Source organism: Rhamphochromis longiceps, linkage group LG13 (genome assembly GCF_057381845.1).
Source record: "Rhamphochromis longiceps isolate RC_006_pf linkage group LG13, R_longiceps_female_GT1.1, whole genome shotgun sequence".
Lineage (NCBI taxonomy): Eukaryota > Metazoa > Chordata > Actinopteri > Cichliformes > Cichlidae > Rhamphochromis > Rhamphochromis longiceps.
This window is the reverse complement of record NC_140569.1, coordinates 34,170,012-34,185,156: the sequence shown is the minus strand read 5'-3', so window position 1 is coordinate 34,185,156 and position 15,145 is coordinate 34,170,012.

Below are 15,145 nucleotides of genomic sequence, written 5' to 3'. Positions count from 1 at the left end.
CCCCATTCAAATGCATGTAACAGTGAGAAACGCACTGTCTTGGCGAAAGAAAGCGTTTTTGTACAACTTCATATAAATAGCTGTAACTTTTGATAGAAGACTCGGATACACATGTTTATGGCTTTATCTTATAGAACTCAAGGTTCCCGTGCTAGGCAAACAGGTTTTGCAGCTGTTTGAGCTAAGATTTCCAAGTTATTCACATAATGAAAACTTATACTTTGTTTCGGTGGAGTTCCCCATTCAAATGCATGTAACAGTGAGAAACGCACTGTCTTGGCGAAAGAAAGCGTTTTTGTACAACTTCATATGAATAGCTGTAACTTTTGATAGAAGACTCGGATACACATGTTTATGGCTTTATCTTATAGAACTCAAGGTTCCCGTGCTGGGAAAACAGGTTTTGCAGCTGTTTGAGCTAAGATTTCCAAGTTATTCACATAATGAAAACCTATACTTTGTTTCGGTCGAGTTCCCCATTCAAAATGCATGTAACAGTGAGAAACGCACTGTCGTGGCGAAAGAAAACGTTTTTGTACAACTTCATAGAAATAGCTGTAACTTTTGATAGAAGACTCAGACAAACATGTTTATGGCCTTATATTATAGAACTCAAGGTCTCCGTGCTGGTCAAACAGGTTTTGCAGCTGTTTGAGCTAAGATTTCCAAGTTATTCACATAATGAAAACTTATACTTTGTTTCGGTCGAGTTCCCCATTCAAATGCATGTAACAGTGAGAAACGCACTGTCTTGGCGAAAGAAAGCGTTTTTGTACAACTTCATATAAATAGCTGTAACTTTTGATAGAAGACTCGGATACACATGTTTATGGCTTTATCTTATAGAACTCAAGGTCTCCGTGCTGGGCAAACAGGTTTTGCAGCTGTTTGAGCTAAGATTTCCAAGTTATTCACATAATGAAAACCTATACTTTGTTTCGGTCGAGTTCCCCATTCAAATGCATGTAACAGTGAGAAACGCACTGTCTTGGCGAAAGAAAGCGTTTTTGTACAACTTCATATGAATAGCTGTAACTTTTGATAGAAGACTCGGATACACATGTTTATGGCTTTATCTTATAGAACTCAAGGTTCCCGTGCTGGGAAAACAGGTTTTGCAGCTGTTTGAGCTAAGATTTCCAAGTTATTCACATAATGAAAACCTATACTTTGTTTCGGTCGAGTTCCCCATTCAAAATGCATGTAACAGTGAGAAACGCACTGTCGTGGCGAAAGAAAACGTTTTTGTACAACTTCATAGAAATAGCTGTAACTTTTGATAGAAGACGCAGACAAACATGTTTATGGCCTTATATTATAGAACTCAAGGTCTCCGTGCTGGGAAAACAGGTTTTGCAGCTGTTTGAGCTAAGATTTCCAAGTTATTCACATAATGAAAACTTATACTTTGTTTCGGTCGAGTTCCCCATTCAAATGCATGTAACAGTGAGAAACGCACTGTCTTGGCGAAAGAAAGCGTTTTTGTACAACTTCATATAAATAGCTGTAACTTTTGATAGAAGACTCGGATACACATGTTTATGGCTTTATCTTATAGAACTCAAGGTCTCCGTGCTGGGCAAACAGGTTTTGCAGCTGTTTGAGCTAAGATTTCCAAGTTATTCACATAATGAAAACCTATACTTTGTTTCGGTCGAGTTCCCCATTCAAATGCATGTAACAGTGAGAAACGCACTGTCTTGGCGAAAGAAAGCGTTTTTGTACAACTTCATATGAATAGCTGTAACTTTTGATAGAAGACTCGGATACACATGTTTATGGCTTTATCTTATAGAACTCAAGGTTCCCGTGCTGGGAAAACAGGTTTTGCAGCTGTTTGAGCTAAGATTTCCAAGTTATTCACATAATGAAAACCTATACTTTGTTTCGGTCGAGTTCCCCATTCAAAATGCATGTAACAGTGAGAAACGCACTGTCGTGGCGAAAGAAAACGTTTTTGTACAACTTCATAGAAATAGCTGTAACTTTTGATAGAAGACGCAGACAAACATGTTTATGGCCTTATATTATAGAACTCAAGGTCTCCGTGCTGGGAAAACAGGTTTTGCAGCTGTTTGAGCTAAGATTTCCAAGTTATTCACATAATGAAAACTTATACTTTGTTTCGGTCGAGTTCCCCATTCAAATGCATGTAACAGTGAGAAACGCACTGTCTTGGCGAAAGAAAGCGTTTTTGTACAACTTCATATAAATAGCTGTAACTTTTGATAGAAGACTCGGATACACATGTTTATGGCTTTATCTTATAGAACTCAAGGTCTCCGTGCTGGGCAAACAGGTTTTGCAGCTGTTTGAGCTAAGATTTCCAAGTTATTCACATAATGAAAACCTATACTTTGTTTCGGTCGAGTTCCCCATTCAAATGCATGTAACAGTGAGAAACGCACTGTCTTGGCGAAAGAAAGCGTTTTTGTACAACTTCATATAAATAGCTGTAACTTTTGATAGAAGACTCAGACAAACATGTTTATGGCCTTATATTATAGAACCCAAGGTTCCCGTGCTGGGCAAACAGGTTTTGCAGCTGTTTGAGCTAAGATTTCCAAGTTATTCACATAATGAAAACTTATACTTTGTTTCGGTCGAGTTCCCCATTCAAATGCATGTAACAGTGAGAAACGCACTGTCTTGGCGAAAGAAAGCGTTTTTGTACAACTTCATATAAATAGCTGTAACTTTTGATAGAAGACTCGGATACACATGTTTATGGCTTTATCTTATAGAACTCAACGTCTCCGTGCTGGGCAAACAGGTTTTGCAGCTGTTTGAGCTAAGATTTCCAAGTTATTCACATAATGAAAACTTATACTTTGTTTCGGTCGAGTTCCCCATTCAAATGCATGTAACAGTGAGAAACGCACTGTCTTGGCGAAAGAAAGCGTTTTTGTACAACTTCATATAAATAGCTGTAACTTTTGATAGAAGACTCGGATACACATGTTTATGGCTTTATCTTATAGAACTCAAGGTCTCCGTGCTGGGCAAATAGGTTTTGCAGCTGTTTGAGCTAAGATTTCCAAGTTATTCACATAATGAAAACCTATACTTTGTTTCGGTCGAGTTCCCCATTCAAATGCATGTAACAGTGAGAAACGCACTGTCTTGGCGAAAGAAAGCGTTTTTGTACAACTTCATATAAATAGCTGTAACTTTTGATAGAAGACTCGGATACACATGTTTATGGCTTTATCTTATAGAACTCAAGGTCTCCGTGCTGGGCAAACAGGTTTTGCAGCTGTTTGAGCTAAGATTTCCAAGTTATTCACATAATGAAAACCTATACTTTGTTTCGGTCGAGTTCCCCATTCAAAATGCATGTAACAGTGAGAAACGCACTGTCGTGGCGAAAGAAAACGTTTTTGTACAACTTCATAGAAATAGCTGTAACTTTTGATAGAAGACTCAGACAAACATGTTTATGGCCTTATATTATAGAACTCAAGGTCTCCGTGCTGGGAAAACAGGTTTTGCAGCTGTTTGAGCTAAGATTTCCAAGTTATTCACATAATGAAAACTTATACTTTGTTTCTGTGGAGTTCCCCATTCAAATGCATGTAACAGTGAGAAACGCACTGTCTTGGCGAAAGAAAGCGTTTTTGTACAACTTCATATAAATAGCTGTAACTTTTGATAGAAGACTCGGATACACATGTTTATGGCTTTATCTTATAGAACTCAAGGTCTCCGTGCTGGGCAAACAGGTTTTGCAGCTGTTTGAGCTAAGATTTCCAAGTTATTCACATAATGAAAACCTATACTTTGTTTCGGTCGAGTTCCCCATTCAAATGCATGTAACAGTGAGAAACGCACTGTCTTGGCGAAAGAAAGCTATTTTGTACAACTTCATAGAAATAGCTGTAACTTTTGATAGAAGACTCAGACAAACATGTTTATGGCCTTATATTATAGAACTCAAGGTTCCCGTGCTGGGCAAACAGGTTTTGCAGCTGTTTGAGCTAAGATTTCCAAGTTATTCACATAATGAAAACTTATACTTTGTTTCGGTGGAGTTCCCCATTCAAATGCATGTAACAGTGAGAAACGCACTGTCTTGGCGAAAGAAAGCGTTTTTGTACAACTTCATATGAATAGCTGTAACTTTTGATAGAAGACTCGGATACACATGTTTATGGCTTTATCTTATAGAACTCAAGGTCTCCGTGCTGGGCAAACAGGTTTTGCAGCTGTTTGAGCTAAGATTTCCAAGTTATTCACATAATGAAAACTTATACTTTGTTTCGGTGGAGTTCCCCATTCAAATGCATGTAACAGTGAGAAACGCACTGTCTTGGCGAAAGAAAGCGTTTTTGTACAACTTCATATAAATAGCTGTAACTTTTGATAGAAGACTCGGATACACATGTTTATGGCTTTATCTTATAGAACTCAAGGTCTCCGTGCTGGGCAAATAGGTTTTGCAGCTGTTTGAGCTAAGATTTCCAAGTTATTCACATAATGAAAACCTATACTTTGTTTCGGTCGAGTTCCCCATTCAAATGCATGTAACAGTGAGAAACGCACTGTCTTGGCGAAAGAAAGCGTTTTTGTACAACTTCATATAAATAGCTGTAACTTTTGATAGAAGACTCGGATACACATGTTTATGGCTTTATCTTATAGAACTCAAGGTCTCCGTGCTGGGCAAACAGGTTTTGCAGCTGTTTGAGCTAAGATTTCCAAGTTATTCACATAATGAAAACCTATACTTTGTTTCGGTGGAGTTCCCCATTCAAATGCATGTAACAGTGAGAAACGCACTGTCTTGGCGAAAGAAAGCGTTTTTGTACAACTTCATATAAATAGCTGTAACTTTTGATAGAAGACTCGGATACACATGTTTATGGCTTTATCTTATAGAACTCAAGGTCTCCGTGCTGGGCAAACAGGTTTTGCAGCTGTTTGAGCTAAGATTTCCAAGTTATTCACATAATGAAAACCTATACTTTGTTTCGGTCGAGTTCCCACTTCAAATGCATGTAACAGTGAGAAACGCACTGTCTTGGCGAAAGAAAGCGTTTCTGTACAACTTCATATAAATAGCTGTAACTTTTGATAGAAGACTTGGATACACATGTTTATGGCTTTATCTTATAGAACTCAAGGTCTCCGTGCTGGGCAAACAGGTTTTGCAGCTGTTTGAGCTAAGATTACCAAGTTATTCACATAATGAAAACCTATACTTTGTTTCGGTCGAGTTCCCCATTCAAATGCATGTAACAGTGAGAAACGCACTGTCTTGGCGAAAGAAAGCGTTTTTGTACAACTTCATATGAATAGCTGTAACTTTTGATAGAAGACTCGGATACACATGTTTATGGCTTTATCTTATAGAACTCAAGGTTCCCGTGCTGGGAAAACAGGTTTTGCAGCTGTTTGAGCTAAGATTTCCAAGTTATTCACATAATGAAAACTTATACTTTGTTTCGGTGGAGTTCCCCATTCAAATGCATGTAACAGTGAGAAACGCACTGTCTTGGCGAAAGAAAGCGTTTTTGTACAACTTCATAGAAATAGCTGTAACTTTTGATAGAAGACTCGGATACACATGTTTATGGCTTTATCTTATAGAACTCAAGGTCTCCGTGCTGGGCAAACAGGTTTTGCAGCTGTTTGAGCTAAGATTTCCAAGTTATTCACATAATGAAAACTTATACTTTGTTTCGGTCGAGTTCCCCATTCAAATGCATGTAACAGTGAGAAACGCACTGTCTTGGCGAAAGAAAGCGTTTTTGTACAACTTCATATAAATAGCTGTAACTTTTGATAGAAGACTCGGAAAGACATGTTTATGGCTTTATCTTATAGAACTCAAGGTTCCCGTGCTGGGCAAACAGGTTTTGCAGCTGTTTGAGCTAAGATTTCCAAGTTATTCACATAATGAAAACCTATACTTTGTTTCGGTCGAGTTCCCCATTCAAATGCATGTAACAGTGAGAAACGCACTGTCTTGGCGAAAGAAAGCTATTTTGTACAACTTCATATAAATAGCTGTAACTTTTGATAGAAGACTCAGACAAACATGTTTATGGCTTTATCTTATAGAACTCAAGGTCTCCGTGCTGGGCAAACAGGTTTTGCAGCTGTTTGAGCTAAGATTTCCAAGTTATTCACATAATGAAAACTTATACTTTGTTTCGGTGGAGTTCCCCATTCAAATGCATGTAACAGTGAGAAACGCACTGTCTTGGCGAAAGAAAGCGTTTTTGTACAACTTCATAGAAATAGCTGTAACTTTTGATAGAAGACTCAGACAAACATGTTTATGGCCTTATATTATAGAACTCAAGGTCTCCGTGCTGGTCAAACAGGTTTTGCAGCTGTTTGAGCTAAGATTTCCAAGTTATTCACATAATGAAAACCTATACTTTGTTTCGGTGGAGTTCCCCATTCAAATGCATGTAACAGTGAGAAACGCACTGTCTTGGCGAAAGAAAGCTATTTTGTACAACTTCATATAAATAGCTGTAACTTTTGATAGAAGACTCGGATACACATGTTTATGGCTTTATCTTATAGAACTCAAGGTCTCCGTGCTGGGAAAACAGGTTTTGCAGCTGTTTGAGCTAAGATTTCCAAGTTATTCACATAATGAAAACTTATACTTTGTTTCGGTGGAGTTCCCCATTCAAATGCATGTAACAGTGAGAAACGCACTGTCTTGGCAAAAGAAAGCGTTTTTGTACAACTTCATATGAATAGCTGTAACTTTTGATAGAAGACTCAGACAAACATGTTTATGGCCTTATATTATAGAACTCAAGGTCTCCGTGCTGGGCAAACAGGTTTTGCAGCTGTTTGAGCTAAGATTTCCAAGTTATTCACATAATGAAAACCTATACTTTGTTTCGGTCGAGTTCCCCATTCAAATGCATGTAACAGTGAGAAACGCACTGTCTTGGCGAAAGAAAGCGTTTTTGTACAACTTCATATAAATAGCTGTAACTTTTGATAGAAGACTCAGACAAACATGTTTATGGCTTTATCTTATAGAACTCAAGGTCTCCGTGCTGGGCAAACAGGTTTTGCAGCTGTTTGAGCTAAGATTTCCAAGTTATTCACATAATGAAAACCTATACTTTGTTTCGGTGGAGTTCCCCATTCAAATGCATGTAACAGTGAGAAACGCACTGTCTTGGCGAAAGAAAGCTATTTTGTACAACTTCATATAAATAGCTGTAACTTTTGATAGAAGACTCAGACAAACATGTTTATGGCCTTATATTATAGAACTCAAGGTCTCCGTGCTGGTCAAACAGGTTTTGCAGCTGTTTGAGCTAAGATTTCCAAGTTATTCACATAATGAAAACCTATACTTTGTTTCGGTCGAGTTCCCCATTCAAAATGCATGTAACAGTGAGAAACGCACTGTCTTGGCGAAAGAAAGCGTTTTTGTACAACTTCATATAAATAGCTGTAACTTTTGATAGAAGACTCGGATACACATGTTTATGGCTTTATCTTATAGAACTCAAGGTCTCCGTGCTGGTCAAACAGGTTTTGCAGCTGTTTGAGCTAAGATTTCCAAGTTATTCACATAATGAAAACCTATACTTTGTTTCGGTCGAGTTCCCCATTCAAATGCATGTAACAGTGAGAAACGCACTGTCTTGGCGAAAGAAAGCGTTTTTGTACAACTTCATATAAATAGCTGTAACTTTTGATAGAAGACTCGGATACACATGTTTATGGCTTTATCTTATAGAACTCAAGGTCTCCGTGCTGGGCAAACAGGTTTTGCAGCTGTTTGAGCTAAGATTTCCAAGTTATTCACATAATGAAAACTTATACTTTGTTTCGGTCGAGTTCCCCATTCAAATGCATGTAACAGTGAGAAACGCACTGTCTTGGCGAAAGAAAGCGTTTTTGTACAACTTCATATAAATAGCTGTAACTTTTGATAGAAGACTCAGACAAACATGTTTATGGCTTTATCTTATAGAACTCAAGGTCTCCGTGCTGGGAAAACAGGTTTTGCAGCTGTTTGAGCTAAGATTTCCAAGTTATTCACATAATGAAAACCTATACTTTGTTTCGGTGGAGTTCCCCATTCAAATGCATGTAACAGTGAGAAACGCACTGTCTTGGCGAAAGAAAGCGTTTTTGTACAACTTCATATAAATAGCTGTAACTTTTGATAGAAGACTCGGATACACATGTTTATGGCTTTATCTTATAGAACTCAAGGTCTCCGTGCTGGGCAAACAGGTTTTGCAGCTGTTTGAGCTAAGATTTCCAAGTTATTCACATAATGAAAACTTATACTTTGTTTCGGTGGAGTTCCCCATTCAAATGCATGTAACAGTGAGAAACGCACTGTCTTGGCGAAAGAAAGCGTTTTTGTACAACTTCATATAAATAGCTGTAACTTTTGATAGAAGACTCGGATACACATGTTTATGGCTTTATCTTATAGAACTCAAGGTCTCCGTGCTGGGCAAACAGGTTTTGCAGCTGTTTGAGCTAAGATTTCCAAGTTATTCACATAATGAAAACCTATACTTTGTTTCGGTCGAGTTCCCCATTCAAATGCATGTAACAGTGAGAAACGCACTGTCTTGGCGAAAGAAAGCGTTTTTGTACAACTTCATAGAAATAGCTGTAACTTTTGATAGAAGACTCAGACAAACATGTTTATGGCTTTATCTTATAGAACTCAAGGTCTCCGTGCTGGGCAAATAGGTCTTGCAGCTGTTTGAGCTAAGATTTCCAAGTTATTCACATAATGAAAACCTATACTTTGTTTCGGTCGAGTTCCCCATTCAAATGCATGTAACAGTGAGAAACGCACTGTCTTGGCGAAAGAAAGCGTTTTTGTACAACTTCATATAAATAGCTGTAACTTTTGATAGAAGACTCGGATACACATGTTTATGGATTTATCTTATAGAACTCAAGGTCTCCGTGCTGGGCAAACAGGTTTTGCAGCTGTTTGAGCTAAGATTTCCAAGTTATTCACATAATGAAAACCTATACTTTGTTTCGGTCGAGTTCCCCATTCAAATGCATGTAACAGTGAGAAACGCACTGTCTTGGCGAAAGAAAGCGTTTTTGTACAACTTCATATAAATAGCTGTAACTTTTGATAGAAGACTCAGACAAACATGTTTATGGCTTTACCTTATAGAACTCAAGGTCTACGTGCTGGGAAAACAGGTTTTGCAGCTGTTTGAGCTAAGATTTCCAAGTTATTCACATAATGAAAACCTATACTTTGTTTCGGTCGAGTTCCCCATTCAAAATGCATGTAACAGTGAGAAACGCACTGTCTTGGCGAAAGAAAACGTTTTTGTACAACTTCATATAAATAGCTGTAACTTTTGATAGAAGACTCGGATACACATGTTTATGGCTTTATCTTATAGAACTCAAGGTCTCCGTGCTGGGCAAACAGGTTTTGCAGCTGTTTGAGCTAAGATTTCCAAGTTATTCACATAATGAAAACCTATACTTTGTTTCGGTCGAGTTCCCCATTCAAAATGCATGTAACAGTGAGAAACGCACTGTCTTGGCGAAAGAAAACGTTTTTGTACAACTTCATATAAATAGCTGTAACTTTTGATAGAAGACTCGGATACACATGTTTATGGCTTTATCTTATAGAACTCAAGGTCTCCGTGCTGGGCAAATAGGTTTTGCAGCTGTTTGAGCTAAGATTTCCAAGTTATTCACATAATGAAAACCTATACTTTGTTTCGGTCGAGTTCCCCATTCAAATGCATGTAACAGTGAGAAACGCACTGTCTTGGCGAAAGAAAGCGTTTTTGTACAACTTCATATAAATAGCTGTAACTTTTGATAGAAGACTCGGATACACATGTTTATGGCTTTATCTTATAGAACTCAAGGTCTCCGTGCTGGGAAAACAGGTTTTGCAGCTGTTTGAGCTAAGATTTCCAAGTTATTCACATAATGAAAACCTATACTTTGTTTCGGTCGAGTTCCCCATTCAAAATGCATGTAACAGTGAGAAACGCACTGTCTTGGCGAAAGAAAGCGTTTTTGTACAACTTCATATAAATAGCTGTAACTTTTGATAGAAGACTCGGATACACATGTTTATGGCTTTATCTTATAGAACTCAAGGTTCCCGTGCTGGGCAAACAGGTTTTGCAGCTGTTTGAGCTAAGATTTCCAAGTTATTCACATAATGAAAACTTATACTTTGTTTTGGTCGAGTTCCCCATTCAAATGCATGTAACAGTGAGAAACGCACTGTCTTGGCGAAAGAAAGCGTTTTTGTACAACTTCATAGAAATAGCTGTAACTTTTGATAGAAGACTCAGACAAACATGTTTATGGCTTTATCTTATAGAACTCAAGGTCTCCGTGCTGGGCAAATAGGTTTTGCAGCTGTTTGAGCTAAGATTTCCAAGTTATTCACATAATGAAAACCTATACTTTGTTTCGGTCGAGTTCCCCATTCAAATGCATGTAACAGTGAGAAACGCACTGTCTTGGCGAAAGAAAGCGTTTTTGTACAACTTCATATAAATAGCTGTAACTTTTGATAGAAGACTCGGATACACATGTTTATGGCTTTATCTTATAGAACTCAAGGTCTCCGTGCTGGGCAAACAGGTTTTGCAGCTGTTTGAGCTAAGATTTCCAAGTTATTCACATAATGAAAACTTATACTTTGTTTCGGTCGAGTTCCCCATTCAAATGCATGTAACAGTGAGAAACGCACTGTCTTGGCGAAAGAAAGCGTTTTTGTACAACTTCATAGAAATAGCTGTAACTTTTGATAGAAGACTCAGACAAACATGTTTATGGCTTTATCTTATAGAACTCAAGGTCTCCGTGCTGGGCAAATAGGTTTTGCAGCTGTTTGAGCTAAGATTTCCAAGTTATTCACATAATGAAAACTTATACTTTGTTTCGGTCGAGTTCCCCATTCAAATGCATGTAACAGTGAGAAACGCACTGTCTTGGCGAAAGAAAGCGTTTTTGTACAACTTCATATAAATAGCTGTAACTTTTGATAGAAGACTCGGATACACATGTTTATGGCTTTATCTTATAGAACTCAAGGTCTACGTGCTGGGAAAACAGGTTTTGCAGCTGTTTGAGCTAAGATTTCCAAGTTATTCACATAATGAAAACCTATACTTTGTTTCGGTCGAGTTCCCCATTCAAAATGCATGTAACAGTGAGAAACGCACTGTCTTGGCGAAAGAAAACGTTTTTGTACAACTTCATATAAATAGCTGTAACTTTTGATAGAAGACTCGGATACACATGTTTATGGCTTTATCTTATAGAACTCAAGGTCTCCGTGCTGGGCAAATAGGTTTTGCAGCTGTTTGAGCTAAGATTTCCAAGTTATTCACATAATGAAAACCTATACTTTGTTTCGGTCGAGTTCCCCATTCAAATGCATGTAACAGTGAGAAACGCACTGTCTTGGCGAAAGAAAGCGTTTTTGTACAACTTCATATAAATAGCTGTAACTTTTGATAGAAGACTCGGATACACATGTTTATGGCTTTATCTTATAGAACTCAAGGTCTCCGTGCTGGGAAAACAGGTTTTGCAGCTGTTTGAGCTAAGATTTCCAAGTTATTCACATAATGAAAACCTATACTTTGTTTCGGTCGAGTTCCCCATTCAAAATGCATGTAACAGTGAGAAACGCACTGTCTTGGCGAAAGAAAGCGTTTTTGTACAACTTCATATAAATAGCTGTAACTTTTGATAGAAGACTCGGATACACATGTTTATGGCTTTATCTTATAGAACTCAAGGTTCCCGTGCTGGGCAAACAGGTTTTGCAGCTGTTTGAGCTAAGATTTCCAAGTTATTCACATAATGAAAACTTATACTTTGTTTCGGTCGAGTTCCCCATTCAAATGCATGTAACAGTGAGAAACGCACTGTCTTGGCGAAAGAAAGCGTTTTTGTACAACTTCATAGAAATAGCTGTAACTTTTGATAGAAGACTCAGACAAACATGTTTATGGCTTTATCTTATAGAACTCAAGGTCTCCGTGCTGGGCAAATAGGTTTTGCAGCTGTTTGAGCTAAGATTTCCAAGTTATTCACATAATGAAAACCTATACTTTGTTTCGGTCGAGTTCCCCATTCAAATGCATGTAACAGTGAGAAACGCACTGTCTTGGCGAAAGAAAGCGTTTTTGTACAACTTCATATAAATAGCTGTAACTTTTGATAGAAGACTCGGATACACATGTTTATGGCTTTATCTTATAGAACTCAAGGTCTCCGTGCTGGGCAAACAGGTTTTGCAGCTGTTTGAGCTAAGATTTCCAAGTTATTCACATAATGAAAACTTATACTTTGTTTCGGTGGAGTTCCCCATGCAAATGCATGTAACAGTGAGAAACGCACTGTCTTGGCGAAAGAAAGCGTTTTTGTACAACTTCATATAAATAGCTGTAACTTTTGATAGAAGACTCGGATACACATGTTTATGGCTTTATCTTATAGAACTCAAGGTCTCCGTGCTGGGCAAACAGGTTTTGCAGCTGTTTGAGCTAAGATTTCCAAGTTATTCACATAATGAAAACTTATACTTTGTTTCGGTCGAGTTCCCCATTCAAATGCATGTAACAGTGAGAAACGCACTGTCTTGGCGAAAGAAAGCGTTTTTGTACAACTTCATATAAATAGCTGTAACTTTTGATAGAAGACTCGGATACACATGTTTATGGCTTTATCCTGTAGAACTCAAGGTCCCCGTGCTGGGAAAACAGGTTTTGCAGCTGTTTGAGCTAAGATTTCCAAGTTATTCACATAATGAAAACCTATACTTTGTTTCGGTCGAGTTCCCACTTCAAATGCATGTAACAGTGAGAAACGCACTGTCTTGGCGAAAGAAAGCGTTTTTGTACAACTTCATATAAATAGCTGTAACTTTTGATAGAAGACTCGGATACACATGTTTATGGCTTTATCTTATAGAACTCAAGGTCCCTGTGCTGGGAAAACAGGTTTTGCAGCTGTTTGAGCTAAGATTTCCAAGTTATTCACATAATGAAAACTATTACTTTATTTCGGTCGAGTTCCCACTTCAAATGCATGCAACAGTAAGAAACGCACTGTCTTGGCGAAATAAAGTGTTTTTGTACAACTTCAAATAAATAGCTGTAACTTTTGATAGAAGACTCAGACAAACATGTTTATGGCTTTATCTTATAGAACTCAAGGTCCCTGTGCTGGAAAAACAGGTTTTGCAGCTGTTTGAGCTAAGATTTCCAAGTTATTCACATAATGAAAACTATTACTTTATTTCGGTCGAGTTCCCACTTCAAATGCATGCAACAATAAGAAACGCACTGTCTTGGCGAAAGAAAGCGTTTTTGTACAACTTCATATAAATAGCTGTAACTTTTGATAGAAGACACGGATACACATGTTTATGGCTTTATCTTATAGAACTCAAGGTCCCTGTGCTGGAAAAACAGGTTTTGCAGCTGTTTGAGCTAAGATTTCCAAGTTATTCACATAATGAAAACTATTACTTTGTTTCGGTCGAGTTCCCACTTCAAATGCATGCAACAGTAAGAAACGCACTGTCTTGGCGAAAGAAAGCATTTTCGTACAACTTCATATAAATAGCTGTAACTTTTGATAGAAGACTCGGATACACATGTTTATGGCTTTATCCTGTAGAACTCAAGGTCCCCGTGCTGGGAAAACAGGTTTTGCAGCTGTTTGAGCTAAGATTTTAAAATTATTCAGATAATGAAAACCTATACTTTGTTTTGGTCGAGTTCCCCATTCAAATGCATGTAACAGTGAGAAACGCACTGTCTTGGCGAAAGAAAGCGTTTTTGTACAACTTCATATAAATAGCTGTAACTTTTGATAGAAGACTCGGATACACATGTTTATGGCTTTATCCTGTAGAACTCAAGGTCCCCGTGCTGGGAAAACAGGTTTTGCAGCTGTTTGAGCTAAGATTTCCAAGTTATTCACATAATGAAAACTATTACTTTATTTCGGTCGAGTTCCCACTTCAAATGCATGCATCAGTAAGAAACGCACTGTCTTGGCGAAAGAAAGCGTTTTTGTACAACTTCATATAAATAGCTGTAACTTTTGATAGAAGACTCGGATACACATGTTTATGGCTTTATCTTATAGAACTCAAGGTCCCTGTGCTGGGAAAACAGGTTTTGCAGCTGTTTGAGCTAAGATTTCCAAGTTATTCACATAATGAAAACTATTACTTTGTTTCGGTCGAGTTCCCCATTCAAATGCATGCAACAGTAAGAAACGCACTGTCTTGGCGAAAGAAAGCGTTTTTGTACAACTTCATATAAATAGCTGTAACTTTTGATAGAAGACTCGGATACACATGTTTATGGCTTTATCTTATAGAACTCAAGGTCCCTGTGCTGGGAAAACAGGTTTTGCAGCTGTTTGAGCTAAGATTTCCAAGTTATTCACATAATGAAAACTATTACTTTATTTCGGTCGAGTTCCCACTTCAAATGCATGCAACAGTAAGAAACGCACTGTCTTGGCGAAAGAAAGCGTTTTTGTACAACTTCAAATAAATAGCTGTAACTTTTGATAGAAGACTCAGACAAACATGTTTATGGCTTTATCTTATAGAACTCAAGGTCCCTGTGCTGGAAAAACAGGTTTTGCAGCTGTTTGAGCTAAGATTTCCAAGTTATTCACATAATGAAAACTATTACTTTGTTTCGGTCGAGTTCCCACTTCATATGCATGCAACAGTAAGAAACGCACTGTCTTGGCGAAAGAAAGCATTTTCGTACAACTTCATATAAATAGCTGTAACTTTTGATAGAAGACTCGGATACACATGTTTATGGCTTTATCCTGTAGAACTCAAGGTCCCCGTGCTGGGAAAACAGGTTTTGCAGCTGTTTGAGCTAAGATTTCCAAGTTATTCACATAATGAAAACTATTACTTTGTTTCGGTCGAGTTCCCACTTCAAATGCATGCAACAGTAAGAAACGCACTGTCTTGGCGAAAGAAAGCATTTTCGTACAACTTCATATAAATAGCTGTAACTTTTGATAGAAGACTCGGATACACATGTTTATGGCTTTATCCTGTAGAACTCAAGGTCCCCGTGCTGGGAAAACAGGTTTTGCAGCTGTTTGAGCTAAGATTTTAAAATTATTCAGA